Raw genomic sequence first — 15452 nt, forward strand, 5'->3', positions numbered from 1 at the left:
AATGAGGATGAAAGCATTGTTTAAATAAACACCAAAACTAGTGAAAGGAGGGTGAATCTGCAGTGGAATCACGATGCCAGAGGAGCTGCCTCCTACTAACGGGTTCAAAAGCCACAAAACATCCATAATTAGGAAAGACTGCTAATCCTGAGGCTCCCTCACATCCATTGAAAGGTAGAACTAGTTTGTACTGGTTTTGAGCAAACGTCAGGCTGCAGAAAGAAGAAAATGTTCCACTCTTCATATTCTGAGCACTCAAACTCAGGGAAATGCAGCTTTAACACAGAGAAATTCATGCTGGAGTAAAGCAAAGCAACTTTGAAGACTGTGCAGCTGTTTGTAATGCATTCATAGGAGTTAATGGTGGAAAGAAAAAAAAAAAAGTGTTTAAAGCTGATGGGAGTTAGGACTAAGATATCAAGCAAAGAGTAAGATTGTCAGACCTCACACTGACTTTGCTTGGTGCAAATCAAGCAAAACTCAAGTTTCACAACAAAGATGCTCAATACTTTTTTTTGCAATAACAATCTGCCTTGAGCATCTTTGTTGTGAAACTTGAGTTTTGCTTGATTTGCACCAAGCAAAGTCAGTGTGAGGTCTGACAATCTTACTCTTTGCTTACGGTAATATCTTAGGCCTAACCCCCATCAGATTTAAACACCTTTTTTCTTTTTTTTTTTTTGCAATAACAATCGCTCCATGAAACAATAAAAAAAAGCTGGCCACCCCAGCTTTCACTGTGCTTGGGGGAGGAGGAAGGACTAAACTCCTTTGCACCCGCACAGTAGTTGAGTCGTCCTGGTTCGGCCAAGGATTGTACATAAGCAGGAAGAGAACAATAGAGAAAAAAGATGGTAATGGCCTGTAACAGTGCCGGACAGGTGAGTATAGTAAGTTCAGTTCTGCTTTAAATGGGACAAATGATGGTAGCCAGGCAAAAAGCATTTAAAAAAAAAAAAAAAAAAAGGCAAAAACACAGCCTACATATTTCTCAGCACTGACACTTCAACACTGACTTGTATTATTATATTATTATATGTATTATTGTATTATTGGCATATAGTCTTGTACAAATTCTAATTCAGTGAAGAGAACAGCACAACACTGACAGAATAGGTGAACCCACCAGAGTTGTCATTATATAGGGCCATGTACATGGCGAAAGAACAAAAACATCTACAAGTGTGAAACAAGAAATCACATCATCTACAAGGACTACTTAAAGTGTACCTAAACGCAGAAACTTCATGCATGCGCAGGTAAGATCAGCAAGTTTTTTTTTTTCCAACCTACGTTACTCGATCTTGCGCCTGCGTCGGGTGACGTAGGACGAAGAACCAGGAAAAAGGGGCCAAGATGGCGCCACCCAGCGTGCCCGCTTAAGACTGATGTGGGGACGACGCGGGACATCTCCGGATGGATCGGACTGCCCTTGCAGGATTGAAGGTTAAGTGTATTTTTTTTTTGTTTGAGGCACTGTTCAGTTTAGTTCCTCTTTAAGAGTGGGTCTCAACAAAACATTTCCTTTTTATAAAATGTAAAAATAGAAATAGCACTAAAACCGAAAATGGTTTAACAAGATTGATAGAAAGTGTTGTTGCAACAAAAAGCGTTCCTGTTCTGCAAAATCCACAGGGTCATCTAGTTTTTGGAAAAGGTTCAAAGCAGATGGAAACTGCTCATGTATCTGTGCAAACATTGTTATACAAATGTCACAAGTAAATAAAGGGAAGCTACGACTTGCCGGAAGGAGATTTTGCCCATATTTAAAAAGAAGAGTCTGTGTATACTTATACCAGGGAAAATGTAACAAAGCGTACCTAACAGTTTTATTTAAAGCAATTTTGTTTGCAACATCCTTTAAAAAAAAAAAAAAATCCTGGGAGCCCTTTTATCAATAGGGAAAAAATTGTGGACCTCATGCAATCACAGTGAGATCGGCAAGTTTTTTTTAAAAAGGAAACGTTTTGTTGAGATCCAAGTCATCGGCAAGATTTTTTCCCCAATCTGCATCACTCGATCTCGTGCCTGCGCAGTGAAAGATCAGGTGACATAGAAAGAACACAGAAGGAGAGAGAAGATGGCGGTGCCAGATACTCCCTCTGCACTGGGGCGAAGACAGATACCAGGACGTCACTGGACCCGATGGTAGAAACCTCCCGACGAATAGACTGATCTGCGGGATTGAAGGTAAGTGTGATTTTTTTGTTTCGAGTTTTGGGTTTACTTCCGCTTTAACATTTTAACTTTCTTCCATCTACGAGTAGAGTATACATACATCCTGTAGATGGCCTTCAAATATGTCCCCGGAGATATTTATATTTTTTCCTTGTTAATGTCACTAGTGCATGTGTACTTTACACTGCAATAATGGCTTCCAGGCCATGCAAAAAAAGAGAAGCAAAAATCTGGAAGAATCCAAGATGGAACCAGCCATCTAAACCAGAAATGTCCCTAATGCTTTTTCTTTTTTACATAGAGAAATGCCCTGCCTAACATAAGAAATGGTATTTTATTAAAATTCTAGCTGTCAGCATAAAAAAGGTTATTTTTGCTATATACCAAATATAAACAAGAAACTATATTACTCTACATAACGTATAGTGCTACCAGATACATTACACATTATTTTAGTGGTTTGTCCGGACTGGTGAGAAAGCTTTACCAGTCTAAACTGGAAACCAATGCTGAATATAAATCAAGGCACAAGGATATCCACCTCTATAGTGTTGAACAGCAGGTTACCCACTTGCAAAACAAAGGTAAAAATCATACTAACCAACTTACCTCGACCATTGCCCACAGCACTGACTGCAGCTCCAGGGGAGAGGAATTGTGCCTGAAGTCCTTGCTGAAATAAATACTTTCAGAATTGTTGATCACCCATGTCCTTCACTGAGCTCACTGGTTCCTATGGCTAACCCCTACTTACAAGGTCAGAAAGAGCAAGCAATGAGCACAGCTGGGGACACAACTGATCAACAGTAGAGTACTGGTTTGTAGATTCAAGGACAAGATGAAATTAAAGAGTCAAAGTCTTTTTCATGTTCAAATTCCTGCAGAAGCTGTCATTATCTCATTATATATATATATATATATATATATATATATATTATATATATACACACACACACATAGCATCATTATTTTTTTTTTTTAAAGTCTTGCTTTAGTTTTTCTTTACTAGTGCTCCCATTTCTTTTTTTTTCGAAAATGCTGATTGCTGTGTGGGAGTAGCAATCCTTCTCCAAAGGTCTGATATCTCCTACAACCACAGTTGCCAACAAAAGGCTTGTTATTATCTTGTATTCATATAGCACCAACATTTTACCCAGATCTTTACAAAGCCCATAGTCATGTCAGTAACTATCTCGAAGGGCCTCACAATCTAATGTCCCTTATGTAGTCGAATGTCATTAGCACAGTCTAAGGAGGGGGGAGAGGTAATTAACTATTCGATTTTGAAATGTGGGAGGAAAACCTGATTAGCCCACACAAACATGGGGAAGTCATACAAAATTCTTGCAGATAGTGTCCTGAGATTCAAACTTGGGACCCAGTGCTGCAAAGGCCAGAGGGATAACCTCTGAACCACCAGGTCAGACACACCTGTGATGCGGGAGAGAGGGCAGTCCTTTGTAATGTACCCACAGTAACTACCTAGCAGGGTCACAAGTTGAAGCACCTGTAGTAATAGAGGGAATAAAAACAAAGCAAAGAAAATCCATGGTAATGACAAGCATTGACCCAACTTAATATGTAATGTAGATTTTCAGGCAATGCTGACACCTTCATCCCCTTTGAAAAAGGACCAACAAAATCCCACTCACCCCCATCACCAGATAACACTGCAAGGACAGACAAAGTGGTGATTCATTACTATAATAGTATAACAGGAAGAGGAAGTTTTGTGGTAAGGTCACATAACCTTCTACAATTGTTTGAATTCTGTGGGTCATTTATGCTCTGACAGTTTTCCTAATATCAGATTTTAGAAAAATTACAATATGGGGTAAGGGTAAACCTATTGGTCCTCTTTGTTCCTTCTTTAGCTGATCACCCCCATTCTTATATGCCTACCTTAATTATTTCTTAATCACAGCCCTCATAGCGGAATCTTGCAGTTCTCCAGTTGAAACAAAAGGTGACTATTAGCTCATTTTAGTTTGTCCATTCATTGTTAAGTGCTGAAGAGCTTCTATGCTCAAGTGCAAGGTGGCTTTTATTGCTCCAAGGCAACGAGATGACAAGTGCAAGTTAAGAAAAGAAGAGGAGGTCTCTGCTTCCAGTGCAAATACACCGCTTATTTAGCGTTCTGCCATATGACCTGTGCTGCAAAAAAAAAAAAAAAAAAAAAAGAAAAAGGAAAAAGAAATTAAGGATTGACTAAAATACCAAAGAAATACATCCATTTAAATCTACATAGTTTTTTTATTTTTTATCATAAGCACAGTATAGTTTTTTATCATTACCCACAGTATGACAAAAAAGCTGCAGAAAGTCACATACAGTCTGACTATTTCTTGGATGGAGGACAATTAAAATCATTTAGCTTTTTCACTTCCCAGCTTCACTGTCCCCAGCACTCCCCTTTCATTTAGGGGTTTAACTTCTTTCAATCATAAATTGTTTTACAATGATAGTGAGGTCTGCATGCAAACACTACCTGCCTTGGAATGCACAAAACTCCAGACAGACATATCCCCTTTATCATCATTACCATTTTGATATTGGCAAAACCCCTCCAAAGAGCGCAGCAAATGCTTGCATTATGTAAATGGGGATACGCTAATAAAGTAAACAAGGCTACAAGGTACTGCTAAATATTCTCAACCCCTCTTGAAAATCTGTAAAAAACAACAAAGACTGTAATCTTTTCGTGGCAGGGTCCTCTCCTCCTGTATCACCGTCTGTATCTGTCTGACATTTACAACCCCTATTAAATGTACAGCGCTGCTGTGTAATATGATGGCGCTATATAAATCCTGTTTATTGATAATAAGACAACTATACTGTTCCTTACCCAGACTGCTCCTTATCATCAGGTAGTGAAATTGTGCCCAAGACTTAGGGGTGTGGGGATGACACTTCTGATCAAATAATCGTGCTCAGGTCTGCTCCCCTGTGCTTAAAGCATGGTCACTGGAAAAATAATAGGGCAGGTAACCTAGTCTTTGGGACACTAAAATATACAGTTATCTGACTTATTCTAAATTTTTTCATACCTGACCTAAAAGCACTGAATCCTGAGAAAATCTAGTATTTCTAGTAGAACTCCGGGCAAAAAAATACTTCAAATCTTCTGTCATGCCATGGGGGATCAAATGCCCCCATATTTCTCTTTCTTGTAGCTCAAGCCACTTTGGACTCTAAAAATTGCCATCACAGCTGCTTCAGACTGAGTGAAACAGAAAAGCACTACCTTTCATCTTGCTGGGAACTGCAATGCACATTCATACAGCTTATACTCTAAATTCCTGGGTGGCAATGTACCAAAAGTACCGTTTTACTAACAGTAACTAGCAATGTGTTGTACTCCAGCATGCATTTCAATTGAGAAAGCTTTAAATACCCTGATTTAGGAACTACACACATGCAGGAGATACATAGAAGCTGTGTGTTGGGGCGCAATGATGGGAAGTTAAATGCCCCACAACAGTATACAAACCTCCTGGGGTTGGAAATCATCTGTTCTATGTATGAAGCAATAGAGAAATATCTTTATAATGCAATACAACTTATAAAAGGTTCCCCATCTCGCAGGTACTTTTGACAGATCACTGCATACCATAGCATGTGGGAAAGGCCAACAACACAGAGTAAACTAGTAATGGCATAATATAATAAAATGTGGTACCATATTCCATATTCATTGCCCTCATTTCACATCCGTTCAGCACTTTTATAATTCGCATCAGACAAGGATAATGTTATAAAATGTGGCTGCATCTGCCCACAGATTTCAGAACAGCCGAAAATTGTCAGCCAACTTTTTTTTTTATTGTAATCAGATTAATTGTTAATGCAGGTTGCACCAGATGGTGAATTAAACATATTGCGTGATCACGAGACAGAGGATAGCACAGTAGCTCAGATGCCAAGCAACATCTGAAGCCTGCTATACAAACTTTAGAACAATGCTTGGGGGAAAGTATAAAGGAAAATTTACTGACCACAGAGGCCTAAAGGGAGAAACAGAAACCTGCTTTTTCTAGCTTACAGCTAAATTATAACAGACAAGAATGCAAGATTGTCAAAATTCACAACACAAAGTGTATCTATATGCAAAAGTTAGTTTTTGCAGGTGAAAAGGTTACCCATCAGGTTCTACTGCTAGAGACCGTTAGAGATTTTGCCTCACTTTCTCTTTTACTTGACAGAAAGTGTGTTTGTGTGGTGGTGGTGAGGGATCTACAACATGGAAACAGAAAAATAAAAGCCGATATCCTTTAAACAGGGAATGCTAGAAGCTAACTGCACCCTTCCCTTTGCTTATTGTCATTACTTCCCGTTCTTTGTTAACTTCTTCCATTGTTGTTCCCCCTTTGTCTTATGGCTGATATGCTAATTGTTTATATTTGTATTTGATATTGATAACATAATTGTATTCTTTGTGTTATCCCTTTCACCATTACCACAAATGTGAATAAAAAGATTGAAATAAAGGATAACTGCACTTATAATGCACAGCTTTCCATTCCTTATGAGATGTGGTATTAGGTAGACAGATTTACTGTGCCACATCGCACCCCGGGTCCAATTCACCAAGACGAAGACTACTGAGTTTTTTTAGCAGGGTCTAGAACAGCAAAAATAGAAAATCCAAAAACGGGACATTTAAGGCCAATTAATTTAAACTTCTACTGAAATGAAATAAGTGATGTTCCTAATGTTGAAGCGTTTCGAGGAGTCTGAGTCCGCTCCCTCAGGACAAGGGAGATCTAAAATTTTAACAGATGATCAACAATAAATATCCTAATACAGAAGTACCACATTTCTTCACAAACGCATACAACTATAAAAATGCAACTCACAAATTTCAGGATGCTCGTGATTGCCCAATAATCTCTTTCACATAGTATGGTAATAGAACAAACAGGAAATCAGCAACAAACCCAGGGTCTACCATCATAGATAAAAGTAGAAGCAGCTAGTAGATCTGGTACCAGTACCACACAGCTTGGAGGATCAGCCCTCTCATATTAAATATATACACACATATGGAAATGAAATATAAAAAATATATATAAATATGAGTTTGAGTAGCCTTATTTACAAATGTAGGTTTTGCATTCTGCTTAATGTTGCTGTACTTAGTACCCACAAAAATTTATTTTGCCTATGTTCTAATATTCAATTCTATTCGGTGTAAAAGAGATACTCTAACTATGGTAGCAAGAGTGATGCATAGTAAAAAAATAACTCTTATTTCTTTCCTAACATTACCTTTAAGCAGAACAAACATGAAGCCACGACGGGGCCATTTTCAGCACAAGAATACAACTCACCATGCATGAAGCAAAAATGTCACAATCACAATTTTCTGGAGATCATCAGCTGAAAAATATATTTTAATGAACCTCTGCTATCTACTGACTCAGCATGTACCAGCTGGTGAGGTAAAGCCCTTAAGGAAATATCTCCATGTGCAATTTATGTGGATGTAGGATCGTCATGGGGTATGACTTAAATGTACAAACAAAAAGGCCAAACTAGATGGGCATCTACCAGTAGGCAGAGAGGTTAAACAGGGTGAAGTCATGCAAGGTATATAGTTGTTCTAATGTACCATTAACTAACACTGAGAAGATTACATTTTTACTGTTCATATTGCCACCTACATTCCCAATTCTTTCAAATGAACTCCCTTATAGCCAAACTCAAGGCTCTGAAAAAAGCACAACTAATAGACAAATATAATGAGCCTGATTTATTAAAGCTCTCGAGACTGGAGAGGAAACACTTTCAACAGTGAAGCTGGGTGATCCATTGCTAGCAAATATTTTCAATCCTGGACAAGATCCATTCCATTGCAGGGCCAATGTGTAGAAATATGTTTAAAACATGGCCTTATGTTGTATTACCTTCATAAAGTTTTAAAAGAGTAAATGATCAATAAAAGTGTAAAAACAAAACAGCAGCTACAACATGTAAGGTCACCAAAGTCTCCTAAACTTTTTATCCCAGCAGCTAACTAATCTTGTGAGTGTTCATGTTATTTCAATGCAGAATTTGGGCAGAACCATTTGCAATTTTACAATGGTAATTTATTGGTGTCAACTGGAACATTTACCTGGATGAGGCAACCCAAAAACATAGTACTTGCCTCTGCCCTGGTTTTTAGGCCAAACAAAATCTTCCTTAAGCAAGCAGCCAGAGTGGAAGATTGTGGGCCAGACTTAAAGTGTATTGGAACCCAGGAAACCTTTTTCAAATAGTATTATTATGGTTATAAATATACATTTGTTTCACAATAGCTCCAATTATCAGATATTATTGCTTTCATTTTTTTGATTCTCACACAGTTGACAGTTCTGAACCTGCACCTATTTCTGCTTTTAAGAACGGTCAGCTTTCAACTCCGACAGGCAGTATAAAGTTAATTTTGCAACTGTTTATGTTTGGCTCCTTACCAATAAAGTCCATGTGCACTGGCTGGGTGTGATGTGTGATTGATAGTCCAGGTTATTACAAAGAGGTGAACTGGTGAAGTTGCTGGGGAGAAGGTGTTAGTTCAGAGCTGGCTTCTGTGAGATAGGCAGACATGTAGACGTCAGGTTTGCTATAAAAATAGGTATGCACTGCTTTTGTTTTCAGGGTAGCCGTCAATCCAGGCATCCCCTGCGCTTGCCGGGACACATTGAACCCCCGCACGGGAGTTATGTCTTCCCAGCCCAAACAATCAAGATGTCCAATCACAAGGAGGAAAATAAGAAGCAAGATGGCAGAGCCTGCAATGGAACAGGGACAGGCGAGTATAGCAAGGTTTAGTTCATCTGTAAATCACAAATCTCCTAATTACTTATCGTGATTCACAAGAAAAGAAAAAAAAAAAAAAAAAGAAGAAGAATAAGCTTTTAATTAAAATGATGATTACTTTCGACCTATTCTATCACTGCTGACCTGACAGGAATCAGGGACGTTACGTTGTGGTATACAGATAGTACAGGGAAAAGTCAGAGGGCCATGTGTGCTATATTAGGAGAGGGATTTGGGAAGATTGGATTTGGAGAATTAACTAATTAACTTAATTATCATTTTGTATAATACTGGTGTGGTATTTTTAGGACCCATTCACACTTTTGCTTGTGTTGAAGATTGCATCAAGACAACCCTGTTCACCTCTGAATACACATTATCAACCTTAGCACACACCCAAAAAAAAAAAAAAAAATTAAGTGGAGCTTTTTATATTGTTTTTTATTCAGTGTTCTCCTCGGCCCCCTTTTGGCCAGGAGCACCACCCAGCAACTTTCAGTAACCACCGACTTTTTTTTTTTTGGGGGGGGGGGTAATGGAGAGTTGGGTCACAATATAGGTGCTGCCACCTATCTACAATTTCTTCCCACCCTGCTAAAAAAAAAAATTCTGGCTTGAACACTGGTATTATATATAAATTATTTTATTATTATTATTTAGCATTAAGGCTGTGTTCAGAATAAATGACAATGCCCCACCAAGTACATATATTGAAGTATGTGTGTGTATATATATACACACACATACACATACATACATACATACACACATATACACACAGCTTTTTAAAATCAAGACCTTAGGATAAGACGTTTTAAGGTAGGATTTCATGTCCCTATAAGGATATAGCATTATCATGTGATTTCTATATTGCATATTTCATTCATTTTTCAAAGGAATTTTTAACTGAATTTAATAGGATCATCCTTCCAGAATAAACGCCTGCAACTGATCTTTACCCGACTGAATAAAGTTTTATTGAAGGGGAAAAAAAAGAGAAAAAAGAGGAAACGGCAGAGGGCAGCCTGTTTTTCGTTGTGAATGTGCCAGGAAGAAGACGAGTCCTGGGTTGAGGCAGGCACCCGCGGCTGGTCTTGGCAGCACAGCCTTTAGCAGTACATACTTGCTTGGGATCTGAAGTGGATTAAAAGGGAGTTATTTTTCTATCTGCCCACACTAACACTAACTGGTTGTATAAGTCATTTTGGCAATTACTCATAAAGGATATCCTTCTGTTTGAGCAAGTGGTTCATATTTAATATATTTGAGTTACTTACATCACGCAGTGATGTCTATGCACTAAACTGGAAAATTCTAATTGGCTGTTGTCGCAACTGTGCACTTGGAAAAATTAATTTCTAATAAAAGATTTAAAAAATTGACAGCCAATATACTATTACGGGGAATAATTTTCACAGATAAAATGAAAACTGTCCAGGTTAACAAGAAAGGAATACTTTGCTATTTAAACTGTGCAAAACAAACTCGTTTATAATAGGGGATCAGAGACGTAGATCCAAGAATTCATTACACAAAATTAAAATTAGCCTTAAACTACTGCTAAGTCATGCATTTATATTTGAATCCTGCTGCAAATTAAAATGAAGAAGCCTTAACCCAACATTTCTAGCAAATATTCAATTAAACGAGTCAGAACATCTTTTGATGATCAAGCTACAGAAGCTAAAATATAATTGATTTCTACGGAGTAATGTACAACACGTCTTCACCGATAAGTCCGACTGTCAAATAGACAGACAAATATATATATTGGATGCTGCTACAGGGAAAACTGCACAGAACTCCATGAATAGTAAATGAACACTGGACGCATTGGATGGATCCAGAGAACATTGCAGGGAGATTCAAGGATGAGAATTTAAGGGTTTAGAAAAGAAATCTGAATGTTACTGATCATTTTCACACAGCAGCATCATCTTCTATTGCAAGTGATACATATGTGTATTGCCAATTTGTGATACGGTGAATATAAATACTTTGAATGACAAGCATATACAGGACAGCCATCCCTGGAGATACAGGTGATCAGTGAAAGTGGCAAAGGGCCAATTTTGATACTTCTGTACACTTGAAATACCAGCTACAGATCAGGTTATCTGCAAATCCTAACCAACATTATAAACCCAGTTATAGGATTCTGCAGAATGCTGGAAGGTGGCTCTGTGCAAAATACCATCTAATCAGTTATGGAACATCATCTACATTTCTCTCGTCAATGTGTCTGGTATTTCATGTACTTTTTTTAAGCATAGTTATATTACCCATGGTGCAGGTACTGGGAATTGGATGAAATGCCTTCTATCCAGATCCAAGCATTCAATACCAAATATTCAGATTTAAAATAAAGTACTGCTGTGGGTACGATCTAAAGTCCCTGAATAAAATGTAAATGTACCAAGAAATACAAACGCAGGTAAGTGCCATAATTACCCATATATGGTTATAAATGAGATTTCTGAGTACAACACCCATGGGTGCTAATAAAGGGAGTGTAGTGGTAGCAATACTTACACAAGTAATCAAATACTTAAGAAAAAGAATTGTGTAGACTACACATCTACAGATCCTATTATAGGAAGCCAACTGGAGTAAATATGAAACACATTACTGAGAATGCAAAACAATGAGTGTCAATGAAATGCAATAAGATTTAGGAATGGAGCGACTAGAATAAGTATTATTCAAAAAAATGTAAGAGAAAAAAAAGAATGTCAGGACTTCTTGCAGCAAATGAATGTTACCACGGATGCAGAAAGACATTGCACAGAACGGTAGAGTGCTGAATACACAGAACATTGTACAACAATGGATATTGGAGAGAACACTGAAGAGAACATCGTAATAGGAAACATGAAGGCATGGAGGATTAGCTCTGGATGGACAGAACAATGTACAATGATAATTATAGGAGAGAAAACTGAATAGAAGCAGAGCAATACATACACAGAAAACTGTAACAATGTGCAGTGTATACAAAATTGTAACCATGTATAGGATACTAATGGATACATAGACCAATAGGAAGAATCCCTGGAACCCCTGGATTCTGATTTGAATATTACCCTGTAGGGATGGATGGAGTTTGGGTGGTTAGAACAGCCTTGGATCCAGCTTGAGGTACAACACTGGATGGATGTGTAACCCCTGTGTTCTGCTCTGGGTATAACATTGGAGGAATGAATAGTTGGATGTAGCACCCCAGGACCCAGCTATGGATAAAATAATAAACAGAGCAAGCCTGGATCTAGCTCTAAGTATGATATCAGATTGCTGGATGGGGTACCCCGGATCCAGCTCTGGGTCTGACACTGTAACAATTGGAGACCCCTGGATCCAGCTCAGGATAAATAACTGGATGGAAGGATGGAGGACCTCAGGATTCAGCTCAGGGGATGGATGAATGGGGGACCCCTGATCCAGCTTTGGGTATAATGATGGATGGATGAATGAATGGTTGGATGGGGGAACCCCTGATCCAGCTCTGGGTATACCATTGGATGGAAAGGGGAGCCCTGAGCCAGCTCTGGGTATAACAATAGATGGATAGGGGAGCCCTGAGCCAGCTCTGGGTATAACATTGGATGGATGGGGGAGCCCTGCCAGCTCTGGGTATAACATTGGATGGATGGGGGAGCCCTGAGCCAGCTCTGGGTATAACATTGCTCAGGGAATGGGGCTGAAAATCGCCCGGTGGCACTCTGCAAACATATCTGTTGCAGCATATAAGGTTTGCCTCCCTCCCCGCACAGGGCACCAGCAGCCCCCCCAGCCCGCCCCCTTCACTCACCAGTCAGTGTCCCGGCTGAGCTGCGCACACATCCCCCGGTACAGCGCGGCCTCCTCCACACTCTTCGTCCTCCGCCCTTAGCAGCGGCTTCCCGTCCCCAGCACGCCTCAGACGTATCCCTAGGCCCAACTGGAAACTGTAGGCCTCCTCCGGTGAGCGCGCAGGCCGCCCCAGGGACGTCTGAGTCTGCAGTGCTGAGCGGCGGCAGCTCCTCCGCAGACACTATGGAGGCAGCACAGCATCCCCAGCCTGACCGCGACGAAAAATAACGAAGAGACCTAGACAGCCCCGACAAGCAGCAGACAGCAACCAATCGCCCACCGACTCCACCAGTCTCCACCAATCAAAAGGCGAAATGGACAAGACAGCGTGGCTCGGGTTGCCAAGAAAGTCCAATGAGCAGCCTGTTGGCTGCCAACCATGCGTATTAGGGGCGGGCTGAGCGCTAAGTTTGGTTGAGAGGCCGGACTGTAACCCGGTAGCATTAGCTGGGGGTGTTAGAGGTGTGATGGAGCCCGGGGCTCTGGGGCCCAGCTTATACACCGTGTACATGACACACTGCCCACTCTGTTCCCTCTGCAGCCACCAATGTTGGGAGGAAACAACAAGCTCTGCTAGACTCCTCCATTAGCAAAATATATTTAACAGTCTCTGGCACCAATCCACTGCTTCACTACAATATATGCAATGCTTACTAAATCACAGCTGCAACATTGTTCAACATAAAAAAAAACATCATTAAAAAATAAATATATCTTTGTGTTGCATTGTTTATCTGTATGTGGTCTGTGTATGACAGGGTGACAACAAATGAGCAGAACTGTGAGAGTGTTGTCACTGTGTAACAGGAAGTGTGTAGACAAAGACTTTCAGGACAGGGTCACCTAATATAACAGCTGCAGACTTAAGATTTACTTCACTTTTTATTGGTTTTTTACTGGTGACTTTATATAAAGGCGCTATTCAGAATGACTTCACATCTCGAACATAGTCGGCCCCCATAGATATGGGGCTGGTGACAACTCTGAGGTGATCAGATTAATACAAATTCATAGCATATTCATTCGCGTTAGCCAAACACGAGGCGGTTAGCGGTATTGACACCGCTTCTGCCGCCATTTCTCGTGGTCATTGAAGGAGATCCCTGTAGTTCTCTTCACTGGCTTCCATTTCACCTTAGAATCCAAATCCAAGCTCCTGTGCTTTGCCTTCAAATCTCTCCACAGTCCCACTTACCTTTCTGACCCCCACTTACCTTTCTGACTTTCTACTCCCCATCCGCTCTCTCCTCTCCTCCAATGACCTACTAATGACTTCCTCACATAACCTCCTCACACACATGGCTCCAAGACGACTCTCGACTCGACTCTGGAATGGTCTTACTCGTTCTATTCAGCTTTTTCCTACTTTCTGCTCATTTCAAAGAGCCCTCAAAACCCATCTTTTCAAACTTGGCTACCCATCTTCTGTCTTTTAAACCCTCACTATTTACCCACCACTCCATATCCCCCTTGTGTGATACTTCCCCCACCTCCTAGACTGTAAGCTCTTTGGGGCAGGGTCCTCTCCTCCTGTGTCACTGTCTGTATTCGTCTGCCATTCGCAACCCCTATTAATTGTACAGCGCAGCGTAATATGTTGGCGCTATATAACTACTGTTTATTATTATTAATAATAATAATAATAATTCTGAATTGCTCAGGGGTTAGCACCTTTGCAGCGCTAGGTCCTAGGTTCGAATCCCAGCCAGGACACTATCTGCATGGAGTTTGCAGGTTCTCCCCGTGTCTGCGTGGGTTTCCTCCGGGTACTCCGGTTTCCTCCCACATCCCAAAAACATGCAGTTAGGTTCATTGGCTCCCCCTAAATTGACCTAGATTACATTAATGACATATAACTATAGTAGGGACATTAGATTGTGAGCTCCTTTGAGGGACAGTTAGTGACACAACTATGGACTCTGTACAGCGCTGCGTAATATGATGGCGCTATATAAATACTGTATAATAATAATAATAATAATAATTTCCTGCCCCTTATACAGTGGGGACAATCATTTTATTTCAGTCACTCAATTCTGTAGTCGCTCCCATAAGTTATCAACAGCGAGGCAAATCCAGGCCTGTTCACACCTCGTATTAAAGCGGGCCTATCATCACAGTGTAAACATTATACAAAGTGGTTGCTTTCACTTTTACATAATTAAGAAACCTTTTTTAATTTTGTATGTTTTTAGTTACTAACTTATATATTTTTACGGCGATACAAACTGAGGGGTAAACATTGATTACATCCCTGTAATAAATCCCTGTAATACATCCCTGTAATAAATCCCTGTAATAAATCCCTGTACATTACCCCTCAGTCTGTATCACCATGGCGACCATTGGGTGCCGTGTTAGGGGTCTTCCACAAACCTTTACGCAATCTCACACATACGCAGAGCAATATTGGTGCTCGGTTATTTAGGTTCGTGAGACGCAGTCAGAAGACACGTTACTTGATCCTAAACAAGATTCGGCGCCATGATGTCATTAGAAAGCTGAAGCAAAAAACAAAAATATGGCTGTGTGGGATATAATTGGGGGGAGCAGATTAGGACAGCACAGGAACCTCTGGGTGTGGCCCCTGGGCCTTCTCTGAGTGTGGCCCCAATAAAGAGATT

The 15452-nt window shown here is 40.1% G+C and overlaps 1 protein-coding gene across 2 annotated transcripts in view; it reads right to left on the minus strand.

The window, feature by feature from the left end:
• Positions 1-13111, minus strand: part of SOCS5 (suppressor of cytokine signaling 5) — a 33661-nt gene extending 20550 nt beyond the window's left edge. Inside the window, exons 1-2 of one of the 2 annotated variants that reach the window (XR_011920484.1) lie at positions 12788-13111; positions 4081-4327 (exon numbers count right to left, since the gene is read on the minus strand). The gene's annotated coding sequence lies outside the window, so the exon portion shown is untranslated. The remainder of the gene's footprint in view (positions 1-4080; positions 4328-12787) is intronic. The other variant, XM_072409759.1, reaches the window with a different exon arrangement.
• Positions 13112-15452: the final 2341 nt, after the last annotated feature.

The sequence above is a fragment of the Pyxicephalus adspersus genome, chromosome 4 (genome assembly GCF_032062135.1).
Source record: "Pyxicephalus adspersus chromosome 4, UCB_Pads_2.0, whole genome shotgun sequence".
Taxonomy (NCBI): domain Eukaryota; kingdom Metazoa; phylum Chordata; class Amphibia; order Anura; family Pyxicephalidae; genus Pyxicephalus; species Pyxicephalus adspersus.